Source organism: Neolamprologus multifasciatus, chromosome 5 (genome assembly GCF_963576455.1).
Source record: "Neolamprologus multifasciatus chromosome 5, fNeoMul1.2, whole genome shotgun sequence".
NCBI classification, from domain to species: domain Eukaryota; kingdom Metazoa; phylum Chordata; class Actinopteri; order Cichliformes; family Cichlidae; genus Neolamprologus; species Neolamprologus multifasciatus.
Genome location: NC_140443.1, coordinates 26,704,073 through 26,717,617, shown reverse-complemented (window position 1 = coordinate 26,717,617; position 13,545 = coordinate 26,704,073). Strand labels below are relative to the sequence as shown.

Sequence of the window (13,545 nt, the reverse complement as noted above, 5' to 3'; positions counted from 1 at the left end):
CTGAACTCCTCAGTTTTGCATTATGGCTTCATTATATCCACAGTTTCATGCCTTGAAATGTGCAGCAAACACAGAAGTTCATCCATTACAGTGAAAAGCTGAGATGTTAAACAGTTCATTTACCAAAGGTTTTATTGGTGACTGAAAAATGGCGTCTGTTGGTGATTGCTTTTCAGTTTCAAATATGTAAATGGGTTTCAAATATGCAAATGGTTTTCTGTTTATGATTTCTGGCTCGAACAGGCTCACAAGGGTTTGATCTGAGAGTTTAAAGTCATCAGTTGTGCCCCTTGTGCCATGGCACATTACCATCTCATCCTCTCCCCAGTCCAATAAAAGCAGCTTGAGTGTAATGAAGGAGAGTTAGGAGAACTAGAGGTCATTTGGCCTATTACTGATGGTCACAACAAGAGTGAAGGGACTGGTATGAGGAGGGTAAGGAAAAAGGTCAATTATTAAGATAACTGACTGTTAGCAGATTCTTAAGGGAACAGTTAAGGATTTGGGGACATATGTTTACTGGATTGTCTGATGAAAACATCAAAAGTGATCTTATCTGGGAAGTAAATAGAAGCTACTACCAGAACAAATATGAGGCACATATTTAGGTTCATCAGTATTTGGACAATGAAACATTTTTTTGGCCTCACAGTGGATTTCAAATCAAATGGTTAAAGTCCTTAGCGTTGAGCTTCCTTTTGGCAGATGTCCAGTGAAGAATATTCCAACCCTTTGATTTGAGAAACTATTTGGTGTCATTGTTGTTTACACCATTAAAACTCCAGGCAATCAGTTTTGCTGAACCTGAGAGTATAGCCCTGTTCACTTCACAATTCAACTTGCTACTTTTATCAGCAGTCACATCACTAAAAGCACTTGTGACCTGATTCCACTATAGTGCCTCCACTATGTTTGACAGATGATGTGATATGCTTCATATCGTGAGCTATTTCTCTGGTTTTCATACTTTTCTCTTCCTGTCATTCTGCCACAACTTAACCTTGAGTTCATTTTTTGTAGAACTGTGCGGATGTTTTCTCTCAAACTCTAATCTGGCCTCCTTGTTCTTGAGTGCAACCAGCAGTTATACCTTGTTGTGAACTATCTGAATTTCCATTCACAAAGGCATCTCTTGATTGTAGTCGATGACAATGATACACTCAGGTCCTTGAAGGTGCTCTTGAAATGGCAAGATGCTGTGAATGGGGTTTCTCTTACCCAAGAAAAGACTACTGCAATCGTCGGCTTTAGTTGTTTTCAACACCTTTTTGTGTTGCTGAGCTGGCTAGTTCATTCCTTCTTTTTTAACAATATAAGAGAATGATGATTTAGCCCCTTCTGAAGGTTTTGCTATCTCCCTGATAGGCCTCTAATCTTTTTTTTCTGTTTAATTGTGCTTAATCTATCATGAAATAATGAGGGAACAGGCCTTGCTAGGCCATGAAACTGCTTGTAAGTCAATTGTCCATATAATTTTGAGCCTGAAAATGGGGGACTACATATATAAAATGGCTGTAATAAACTGGAAGTACTTTTGTTAAACTCCCTGAAGGCTGAATGTCTGAACTTCAGTCATATATTTATTTAATATCCACTATGGTGGTGTACAGAGGCAAAATTGTACTCATGTACCAGACTGAAGAGTCTAATTATCCAAAAATCTTAATTCAGAATCAGGAAACTAAGTTAATATTTTCAATAATGTGGAATTTGTACATTCAAAATTCAAAGGATTATTGTGAGTTCTAGCTTCTGCTGTGTACTTAAAATGATATTTTATTGCTTAAAACCAATTTAATTCATCTAATTTGTGTGTGCCTGCATCAGTGCATGCATGTGTCTGTGTATCTGTTTGAACTGTGAAAATCCTAATATAGTGTTTATACTGTAATCCTAATTCTGTGGAAAGAAAGGTTGTTAAATGTGCATCTTGCATGAAATTGTTAATTATCCACTAGTTACTGACTAGTGTTGATCACATGACTAGTAGTCAGTAAAGTCTTTTTGTATTGTGATGTACATTTATTTTAGTTGTTTTTTTTACCTAATTAAAGTGGTCACCAGTTTTTTGCAGGGCTAGCACAGCGAGGCAGACAACCATTCATACCTATGGGCAATTTAGAATAAACCTAACCCCACTGTGGAAGAAAGCCCCATTGGAACCCACGGCTTTCTTGCTGTGCCACTGTACTGTCTAACAAACCTCACAGCTCATAGCTTATCTTATCATTCTCTATGGTTCTCTGTGGTGCTCTACACTGACAGGTGAAGTAACTAGCACTTATCATCTTGTCATAAGTCAGTTCTGCTGGGAAACTTTGAGTATTTGCATACATTTGGATGTTATTTGGACATTTAGCACCCACCTAAATATCTCTTCGTGGCAAGCAGCCCACCTCCACCCCCCTTGAATGATATTCCTGGATAGCAGCAGCCTCCCATAGCAGGCGAATCCTCTTGTCATATGGCAAAAATAATGCTTAGAAAATGTTGGATGTACACAAAGGAGAGCAAAAAGGTATTGTCCAGACCTCCAAGCTTCCCAGATTACAATCAGATTAAGCATCCAAAGTCTGCATCTGAGTCATGCATGTGCCACCTTGCAATGGACACAGGGAACAAAGGAGCCGCTGCCAAGTCCTGGTGCCAGACACCATAGAATATCCCCAGAGGTCCCGTGTCTGTCTGTGACAGAACAGAGCTTTTTCAGCCATCCGAGGGAGCACCTACAAAGCATTAGACCGGTGGTTTTAATGTTTTAGCTCACCAGTGTTGTAATGTTACACAAAAATATCTAATATTATATTGTGATTAGGGCACCTTAATTGTGGTGCGGATTTAAAGCATTTAATTTGAGTTGAATAAATTAGGTGAAGAAAATTCAGTAGCAGCATAAACAGCAAGCCTCCCAACCTGGTCTCAGACTTTATAGAGCAGCTGAAGTAGTCTAAGGAATAACACAGAGCCTGTGTAAATATTGTGCATGTGCGTCCCAAATCTTAAAGCTATTTGTTACATTATAAAGAGCAAATCCAAACAGTCTTATTGGACGTTGTCTTTCTCCTTTCTCATACTTTCTCACGTTGCATCAGCTGTAACACATCTGCACGAAGGCCACCAAACTAAACTCTGTTGGGCGTACAGTAAACTGACAGTACATACCCATAATGCTTGTGCCAGGCTCTGAAAAGGGAGCTATTTCCCTCCCTCTTCTCCTTCGCTCTCCTCTCTCCATCTGTTCCTGGGCTGAGGCAGGGTGAGGAGCCAGGGAGGGCTACGAGCTGGAACAAGTCTATCTGCAGCAGCAGGCCTGGCCTCAGCAGCCACAGAGGGGCTCAGACTGAATGCTAGAGCCCCCTCTTCCTCCATCCAGATGCAGATGACTTCGCTTTTCCTCCGCCTCTCTGCCGCACAATAATACCCTTTTGTAGCACAAGGGCAGAATCCCAGCTTTGTCCAGTCAACCTTAATTTATGGCACACATATTCTGGACGCACATATTGTTGCACAAGCTACAAAGGCATAAGCTTTCAAAGAGGCAGAGAGGAAGTGCTGGCAAGAGGATTCTCGCACTTTCTCTGTTTGAGAAACGGTATAAATCATTCACTACAACATGGCATTTGCAGCTTCACCAGTGCATTGATTTTCACAACTTCAAAGAGGTGTAGTGAGTCAGAGGTGATTTTTTTTTCTCCCCTCGCGGTCGTCTTATTACATTTCTATAACTTTCTATTTCAACGGTCACTGACTGCCAATCATGTTTCAGTGTGGCTTCAGATGTTACCATGACCCCTATTTACAGAATGTAAAAAAAACACAGATCCTTTGTAATTTCTATCTAAAGCAATATTGCAGTGTTTGAAAAAAAAAACAACAACATAAATACTCAAATATATAATATTGCAGTTTTTTTCTCCTCATTCATACAACCTTTCTCAGCATGTACGCAAAAATCTATCCACTTTCATTGAAAAGATGTTTGCCTGTGGCCCTTACGCATTTGGTTCTTTGGCCCGTCTCACCTTTTTCTCTTTCTCAGCTAAGACATGTGCGATGAAAGAGAACTGTATTCCTCTTTGTCTCCTGTAGAGACAGTTTTTGTTCTCCTTGACCTGCCATCCATAGTCTAATCTAAAGTGACTGACTGCCCCCTGATGCAGAGAGCACCAAGCTAGACCTTTCAGATTTCTGCTTTTACCATGAACATGACAAGAGAAACAAAAGGGAGAAAGCAAAACCCGCTGATGAACTGATTGGCATCACCTGCGATACGTGAGTCAAAACTATGTCGGCACTTTGAAAAAGAAAAGTTTACTTTACTGAACTGGCACCACGTAACACCTTGGGTTTTGGAGGACGCCTATACATGGCAGGAACTGCAAGGATTTGTGCGTGGGCGCCTGTACCTGCAAAACGTGGAGGCTTAAAATGGATGTGCAGCAAAATCACAAAGTAAAGACGCATATTACACATCTTTAAACATTTCTTCTGTAGAAATCCTCTTAATAAAGCTCCTTAGCTGAACCCCAGTCCACATTTTTTTATTAAGAAAGCAGAATGTCACAAGGACTGTCTTTTTAAAGGGCAAAGATGACCAGCAAGTCTAACAAGGAGAATATGGTCTGACAGCAGGTGCACAGACACGGCATTCAACATTAAACACAAGAGCGGCACGTTAAATACGTGAATTGAGTATCCTGATGTAGCTCAACACTGCTCGCTAAATTTCATTTTCAATCACATTTTGGCCTTTTGCTGGGAACTTAAAATCAATGTTAGCCTTCAAAGCAAAGTGCATACATTAAATGATTCATGTTAGATCAAGTAGCTCTGTCAGAGAGCTGCAAAAATATGCTTTTAGCCAAGCAAAAACATATTGGATTGCTGCACCAGTGGGGACCCTTATTCTGATCCACATCTGAGGAACATTACATTTATTTGGCAGACAGCTTCATCGTGATAGCCTTCTGTCCGAGACTAATACACACTAAGCAATAGTCTAAGCAAAACTCAATCATATTTGATCAAATAACAATATAAATCAGGAGCATATCCTCCTCTCATAACCAACTGTATAATTAAAAGACCTCTATTAAAATGTCTTGATTAACAAATATGTGGCTGAAGCTCTTACCTAGTTGCTCCAAATTGTTCCATGTATATGATGGCTGGAAAAACAGCAACCTCCAAATTAGAATTTAAAGACACAGCTAGCACGTGAATAATGGCATCCATTATCGTGTCTTCTCCATAGTGATCTAATGGCTATCTAGCATTAAATAAAGGGAGGGAATTAAACTGGAGCAGATGGTGAGAGTACATCACTGGCTCAGGAGCTATTTATTAAATGCATTATTAATTATTTTCAACATGATGAGCTCGGCTGGCTTCCTTCTGGATCGACTCTGAGAAAGAGTTCTCTAACCCCCAGTGTCATTAGGTGGGTCTTTCACACATCACCAACCCGCCATCAGGTTAGCAACTCGTACCTTTATTCACATGCAACATTCAGTGATTTCTACTATTTTGAGGAATTTTCTGGGTAATAGAAAATGTGGGGTTTTTTTTACCTGTACTAAAAAAGTTGTATTTGTGCACTTTAGATTGAATTGTCTGGCAGCTTGTACTCTGTCCCCATGTCACTGGGCAAAGCTTATGCACTTTAAACGACACACAAACATTTATGCACACTGAGATGCCTTCTTTAATGCCTGAAATGCTTGTCCGAGGTAACAGTTTCCTCAGTTGCCACAGGCAGCGAACCACCTGCCATACCACTCCCTAACCCCAACAAACAGACACACAAATTGAAGCCTTTATCCACATTCAAAGAGGTGGCCGAGGACACGAATGTCACGACTGACAGACCCTAGTTCACGCTCTGCTGCTTCCACTAGCCAACTATCATTTCTAAACACCTTGCATGCCATATCCCCGCTGCCTGTGGGTGTTTTATAGAGCACAAATCTTTTGTTTTTGTTTAGACAGTTGGATAGGAAACATTATTTGACTTACAATCATGCAAAAAGGGCACAGGGATAAGATAACAGCGACAGTTTTAATTGCTACATGACATGTCACGCTTAAAATATAATTTCACGGTTGATCTTAAACAGCTGCTATTTTTTAGTCAAAGTCATTTTAAAAACAGAAATATTACATTTGAGACTGTTTTTCCTGCAAGTGTATTATGCAGCAGAAGCCAAACAAAATTATAAGAGAGGTTCAAAAATACTGTACACACCTTCACTCTGTCTCCTCCACTCTTTCGTTCTCTCACCCAGTCAAGGCCTGAACTGTAGTTGAACTGAGCCTCTTGGGATATTTAGTTGGCCAGATCGTTAGCTGGCTGACCCACCTGGAAAGAGGAAAGAAGTGAAGGGTTAGAGGAGAGAAGAAAAGAGGTATAAAGTTAGCAATGGGCGAAGCGGGAGAGAGAATTATCTGAGGTATGCTCTGGATCTATGGTGAGACCTGAGAACAACAAGGTAGCTTCAGAGCATGATAAACTATGCACTCAGTATTCCAACCTGGCTGTGGTATTGCATGTCAATAACTTACAGGTGCAGAAAACTGTGACACCTCTGATGCGTATAAACTACACCTTTAGAAAAAAAAATACTCACTTAGGGCTTTACCTCATTCCTCTCTGGTCTGTACTTCTTCCTACTCATAAATAAAAAGCCAAGTGTCTATATCTAAACAGCCTTCATTAATATTGATGTTTTTCACGGTAGTTTGTGATCATGCTCAGATTATACAAGCAGCACATTTACAATGAATCATAGGCCTTTCCAGCCTGTCACTGAATCACGTAGAATTGATACATCTTCTACAATGGTAATATATCATTGATCAAATGTGTCTTTCATTGGTGCTTATATAACAACAATTGGGTGATTGGTGGAAAGCTGTCGAATAAGTCCTCAAAAAAACTCATGTTTCAAGATTATTTTTTAGAGATGCTTCTACTATAACTTTTGATGATGCATTGCTTCATGGTGTTGAGTATTTGAACGTGAATCTTCTATTACTTTAGACATTTCTACAATCATCCTAGAACTGGAGACCTTATTTAGACATTGACATTATGAAAAAAACTGAGTCTTATTTTATTATTTTTTGTCACACGTCTCATAGCAACAGCAGCGAATGTGATAGGGAAATTTGTAACTTAAGATCCTACTTACACACACAGATTTATAGCCCTGCAATTTCCCCTACAGCCAACATTTCTATTGCTTTGTCCAACACAGGTGGCTCTATAATACATTTCAGTCTGATCTTATCTAGAAAAGTCTCAGTTTTGAATGCTTAAAATACAAAATGTCATTTGAATTTTCAGTTTGTAGATTTTTCATTTTCGGTCAAATTCCCAAATTTGAAGCTAAAGTATCAGATGTTGACAAAAATGGGTACAATTTGATCTGAACAGCATGAAAGGTTATAATTTGTTAAATCATGTCAAAGCAATTCTGCTAAAAACAAATGGTTACTGGAAAACGGTGAAAAGAATGGGTTATCTAACACTTCCCTAGTTCTTGTAATGAATCTGTGTTTGTTGCACTTTTGATTTTTCCGTTTGGTGTGTCTGCAATTATTTGTGACATTGCGGGTCAGTTCTCCCGGACAATTTGCAATCCGTATGATTGCTCGATCATTCGTGTTTCCACTTTCATTCATGCTTTTTCTGTGATTTCTCCATGTCAGCCAGTTATTTTCTTGGGCATAGTGTTATTGCAGCTGCCAGCACAGATCAAATGAGCTTTAAAATTAAAAATCCATGTTGTCATAAGTTTTAGATTTATTGTAGCGCACTGAAAAGACTTGCAAAATAGAGATTTTCTGTCTCCTTCTTATCAAGAGGCATTGTTTCTGACCCAGTTAAACATTCAAAGAAGAAATTTCGGGGGGGGGTTTCCTCCAGCAATCTACTCGCTGATATCTAAAGTTGCACATGCATGTGTAACCTTTCCACCTCATATGTACGTGATATATAATAATCCAGTAATCAGACTTGTGCGTGCTATTTTATTTTCACATACAGATTGTGATCCCTTTGATCGTGGATCAAAAATGATTTGGACCAAGTATTGCAGAGACTTTTCATCATTTTTGTATATAAAATTTAGCATCTGTTAATAGATTTTTCTGCTTTTTACTTTTTTTATGTGCGCTCTTATGCTTATCATGCTTCACTAAGAGTTTCACAGATGCCTTGCAGGGACTTGCAGTTATTTGCCTTGTGTGGAAAAAAAACATTCTGTTCATCTGTTCATGGTTTTGTCATGTAATTCCCAAATGCCAGCCAGCGGGGGTCTTTATTTTTTATTTTTTATTTTTTTTTCCCCCCAATGTTTGAACATTTTCCCAATGTGCAAATGTTCAAACTAACATTATTGTTTCTTGATACTGCTCCCATCTCCTTAGCCATTTGGAGAAACAGATCTGGGGAATGAACCAGCCAAGAGGGTGTCGTGGCGAATGTCTCCAGGTCCTGGCATGGGGCCAAACTCTTCCTCAGATGTGACAGTTCTGGGCTTCAGTCTGAAAGAGCCCTAATTTTGCCATTTTCAGCACACTGCCTCAAGAGTTACAATGTTGCCACAGCATGAAGACATAACACTGAAGGGAAGTCGGTGTACTAAGTAAGTACTTGGAGATGAAAGCAGATGGCAGTGGTCATTAAAACATTTTTGGTGGTGTCAGTGAAAATGAAATAAAAATGTACTTATATGCAAAAAAGCTTGCATTTGTCTGTAAGGCCTGTATTTTGTTCTTGGCTTACCTTTATGTGCATGTAAGCATATACTGCAGAGACAGCTGTTTGGATTGTTTGAATTAACAGTTAACAATATGTACAGTGATCCTTGTAGTTTAATTGAACAGTTTGAATCAAACTCTATCATCTGAGACATCTCCCGGTGTAAGCTGTATATAGTGTCCTCTCACCACACTTCATCTAGCTATTATCCAGCATTATCCCATCGAGGACTGAGCTTCTCCGGTCTACGAGGCAGAAAAAAATCCGTAGACATGTCGGCTGCTGGGGACAGATTTGTTCCTTTGTCAGCAAAGAAGAAGGGGATAGCTGGAGGACAAAAAAGGGGAGAAAAGGGCTATGTTAATACTGAAAGTTTACAGGGACAAACAATGAATGAACATAAAACTGTGAATAAACAAGTTATGGAAGTGAGGAAGACTTAACAGGCGAGGGGAGACAACAAGTTGTGAACAGTTATATGGGAATTTCATAAGGAATGTGGACAAAGAATGTCCATTATAGCTCGATCGAGGGAGTGAGGGCAGGCGATACAGCAAGAACAGGAGGCGTGGGATCAATTAGGTTAACTACTGAAGATGCTGGAAGACTTTGAAAGCAGCCACCATTTTGCCATTCCCTGTTGTATTCTTCCCTAGCTTTCTTTATAGTATCTGTTCTCCCTCGTTCCTTTTTTTCCTTCCCCGCTGCCATTGTTCCCCACCCGCCTTCTCCTCCCCACCCTCTCCCTGGCAGAGTGCTCGGGGAACACAGTCCTCCTCTGTCAGCCCCCCACACCCCCGTCTTCTGCTTCACAGGTAATTAAATGGATTTCCTGTCTTGTAGTCGGCGAGAGAACATGACCCTGCACTCTGCCAGAGCGTGTCCAAAGGCACTCCAGGGCCGGCTCCCTGCACCATCTGCATCTCAGTGTCCGAGCAGAGCAGTGGCCCTAAACAAACACACTCCACCCTGGGGACTGTCAAGCCACAGGCTCCCCGGCTAAACACACTCCACAGATACAGTGAGTGGTAATGAACTATGGGGAAATAGAGCTGTAAATACCAAAGAGCTGAACTAGGGAAGGACGGTACCATACCATACCACCTTTATTTATGAAGCACTTTAACATAAAACCAGAGTTCACAAAGTGCTGTACATGCTAATAGCATAAGTAAAGAAAAATTAAAATGAGATAAGATAAGATAAAATAAATAACTAAAAAACTAAAATAAATTGAAACATGTTAAAACAAATTGAGTCAACCCCTCTAATCAATGCCAAAGGCTTCAGCGAATAAATATGTTTTAAGAAGACTTTTAAATCAAAAGAGAAGAGGCCTGCCTAACATGCAAGGGTAGATCATTCCACAACTTTGGAGCAACTACAGCAAAAGCACGATCACCTTTAAATTTATATTTAGATTTTGGTACCTCAAGGAGCTGCTGATTGGCAGACCTACGGGAACAGTATAAGCATTAACAATAGCTCAGCTGCAGTTATTATCCAGTTCAGAGCAGTTAGTGCTGTACAGAACTACTGGAAAAAGGGTCTCTTTTTTTTTTTTAGAAGTCCGAAGTAAATATTTAGAGAAAAATGCATAGTTTTTGTGTAGATTGACTAAGAATCAAAATAAAGATGAGGCGTGTTTCTAAAATGCACACTGAGTGCACACAGGTGTCAACACAAACTCTGTGTGGACGCTAATTTCTGGTGTTGTGCAAATGTGTCTCTTTTTTTCATACCACCACGCTTTCTTCTGAAAGCAGTGAATGCAGAAGACAGGCAGTCAATAGTTTGAAAGCTCTGCTATGAGCAGTGGCTCCCAAGGGCAGCAACTTACTGTCCTACACCCCCCCCCCCCCCACTCCCACCCCTCACCCCCCACTGTGATGAACTTACTCCATCAGCAGGGCCTGAGTGCACTTCAAATACAGGCCCGAAGATTAGCGGCGTGGGAGCAGATCTCTCTTTTAACCTGCTCTTCTTCAAGCATCTTGACACAAGACTTCATAGCTCTGTCACGAGGAAGAATTACACCTGACAAGTCTGCTTACGGGCATGAGAGAATGTGTACATGCGAGCAGGAGCCCGTCAAAAGCGATGGCATCAACGCAAGAGCTCAAAATGTCTGCTGATTTTTTTACTCCCAATTTAAATAGTGTTAGAAAATCTGAACTGGTGAAATGTTAAGAGTAAGTCTGAAAAATGCTAACACCCTTTCAGACTATTCTTACAATTTCCCATTTTCTTTGGGGTTTTCAATCGACAACATTCAATACAATTTATAGGAATAGACTCAGTTATTAAATCTAGGCAAATGTCCCTTACCTGAGACACAAAACTTGATGCAAGAGAATCTCAAAATACTATAAAGTCAGCATTTACCTAAAATATGAATGCTTAAATCTAAATATTTTTGTATTCTTGACGATTCTACTTCTTGCTGAGGAAACAGACAAGCAGTCGAGCTGAAATCATCGAATGAATATTAGAGTAAAATGACAAAAATCCACTATAGTTGCAGTCAAAGCCAGTGCAATTCTGGGACCACATGTGCATATGTAAGAGAAGGCTTTAGTAACTGTACCACCGCCCAGGTAAAAAATAATCACCAGACACCACTGGTAGCCATTTCAACAGGTCACAGCTCAAGGCACTACCTTCCTGTAGTAAGCACCCCTGAGTCTGAAGGTGGACTTCGCTATTTCGCCGGCCTTATGACCCTGCCATTAACAAGCAATTGAGATGAACCAATAGAAATCACAGCTCGCGCTCAGAATTCATTAACAGCAAAAGCGTGACGAGTCACAAGAAGCACATTGATGCGGAGCAGAGTAACACTGCTTGGCTTTTTTCCCCCCACCATGACTGCTGAACATAAATCAGACAACGAGACACTGTCATTGAGACAGAGGACCCCTGAAGTCTCTGTACTAGTCAGAAAGGAGTATGCAAATGAGGACCTTGACCCAAATCAAATTCCAGAGCCCGTTTGTTAATTGCAAATTACAGACCTTGGCACCCCAATCAACTGCCTTTTAAGGGAATGATTTCAGACTCATTTTTTGCCATCCTCTGAAAAATATGAAAGGGCAATAAGAAAATGTAAATGTCCCGGTTTTGTGATGCACTCGCTAGCGTGAATGAAGTGGAAACCTCAGCCAAAATGCTGCCGTTCAATCCAGTTTGCCAATGAACACAGTGAAAGCTATTAAGAGGACAGTGGAAGTGTTCATGCTTGTAAATCTGACCATCATAAAGATGTCTTCCCTGGCTGGCAGAATGCTCAGAACTGTCATCTAATCCTCCTCCTCGGTTAGCCAGCAGACACAAGCACTGCTTTGTGGAGCCAGTTGTCTTATTACCCCATTAGCAAAGGCCAGAATGTGGCAATCTTCCTCCAACATTAATATAACATGACAGGCCAGGAGACATCAGTTTGTTAAATGCAAATCTCCCCAGCGTTCCTCAATGTCTCCATCACTGTTTTGTCAAGTACCCTGCAGGCCCAAAGACAGCAAATGAGTTCCAATTCATTTTTTTGTTTTCCAGTTTTTCACACCTCAGCTGTTTTCTTACAGACTGCGAATGGGGAAATAGAATATGCGCAATTTACATATTCCCTATGAATGTGGAATAGTGCATGTTGTTTCTTTCTATTTGGTATGTGCCCCTTGTCACCTAAGTGATTGTGACAGGTATTTTGCTTTCATTATTTTCTACTATCTGTTAAATCAGCAAAATCGTCTCTTGGTGCCTCATAATGCAACCGGTAAGAGGAAGAACTAATCATGTCACAGTGCCTATGGCAACTCAACTTTTCTGTATTAGCCTGAGCAGAGAGGTGCACAGACCGCACACAAACTCATGCTGACACACCCACATGCACACACATCCACTTATCTCTGAACAAACTCACAAACACACACACACAAACACATACATTGCTCGAAATCAGGCGGTTGGAAGCTGTGAATGAAGCGATATTGTAACCTCAACCTATATGGCGGTTTCCCACTGTGGGTTCAGCCAATGAATTATCCCCTCCAATAAATCCTGTTTGGAGGATAATCCTTTTCCCATCTTCTGGACAGACACTTTCTGTAATGAAATGGCCCCGGGTCCTTCCCTGTAACCCAGTCCCATCCTGGCCCTCTAACTCTGCCTGTCTCAGGGGAAAGAACGGCTTACAGTGTGGCTTCAACCCCACTCAACCTCTGCTCGGCTTCAATGGCTTTCTCACCTCCCAACTGCCCCCACACCTAACCCATCTTCACGTTACTTCTTCCTTTTCTTGCTCCAGGTGCAACTTCATTTCCCGCAGAGCCACACTACAGTGCCTCTTCTGCAGATCTCTCTGTCTGCTCTCATTCAAACAAGTTTTCCCTCTTTTTTCTCTTCATTTCATTCTTTCCTCTTGTTCAGCAAAAAAAAAAAGATGCAGCAAAGCTCTAGCAATCTTTCCACGTCTGATGATGTGATTCGAGCCAAACACCAGGCAAAAACCGCCCGTAATGACATGTCTTGATGTGTCGTATTTGCTGTCCCCAAGAACCCAGTTTCACTTGTGTATTGTGTGTTCCTGGTCGGCAGGGGGGCTGTTACACAGCAGCCGCAAACCAGCGTAAACCAGGGTGGAGTGGGAGGTGTAAATGACATTGGTGGAGAGCTGAGCGGAAGCTCTCTGGGGTCTGAGATGGATGCAGGATGCAGTGGAGAACTCTGGGAAGACTAAGCCAGGGTTTTACCTGGTAATTGGGTTGTTGGCACAGCAGGCAAGC

The 13,545-nt window shown here is 40.9% G+C and overlaps 1 long non-coding RNA gene across 1 annotated transcript in view; it reads right to left on the bottom strand.

Moving 5' to 3' along the window:
• LOC146518888 (uncharacterized) overlaps positions 1-9,735 on the bottom strand; it is an 86,484-nt gene extending 76,749 nt beyond the window's left edge. Inside the window, exons 1-2 of the long non-coding RNA XR_014874168.1 lie at positions 8,953-9,735; positions 6,245-6,358 (exon numbers count right to left, since the gene is read on the bottom strand). This is a non-coding gene — a long non-coding RNA (uncharacterized LOC146518888). The remainder of the gene's footprint in view (positions 1-6,244; positions 6,359-8,952) is intronic.
• Positions 9,736-13,545: the final 3,810 nt, after the last annotated feature.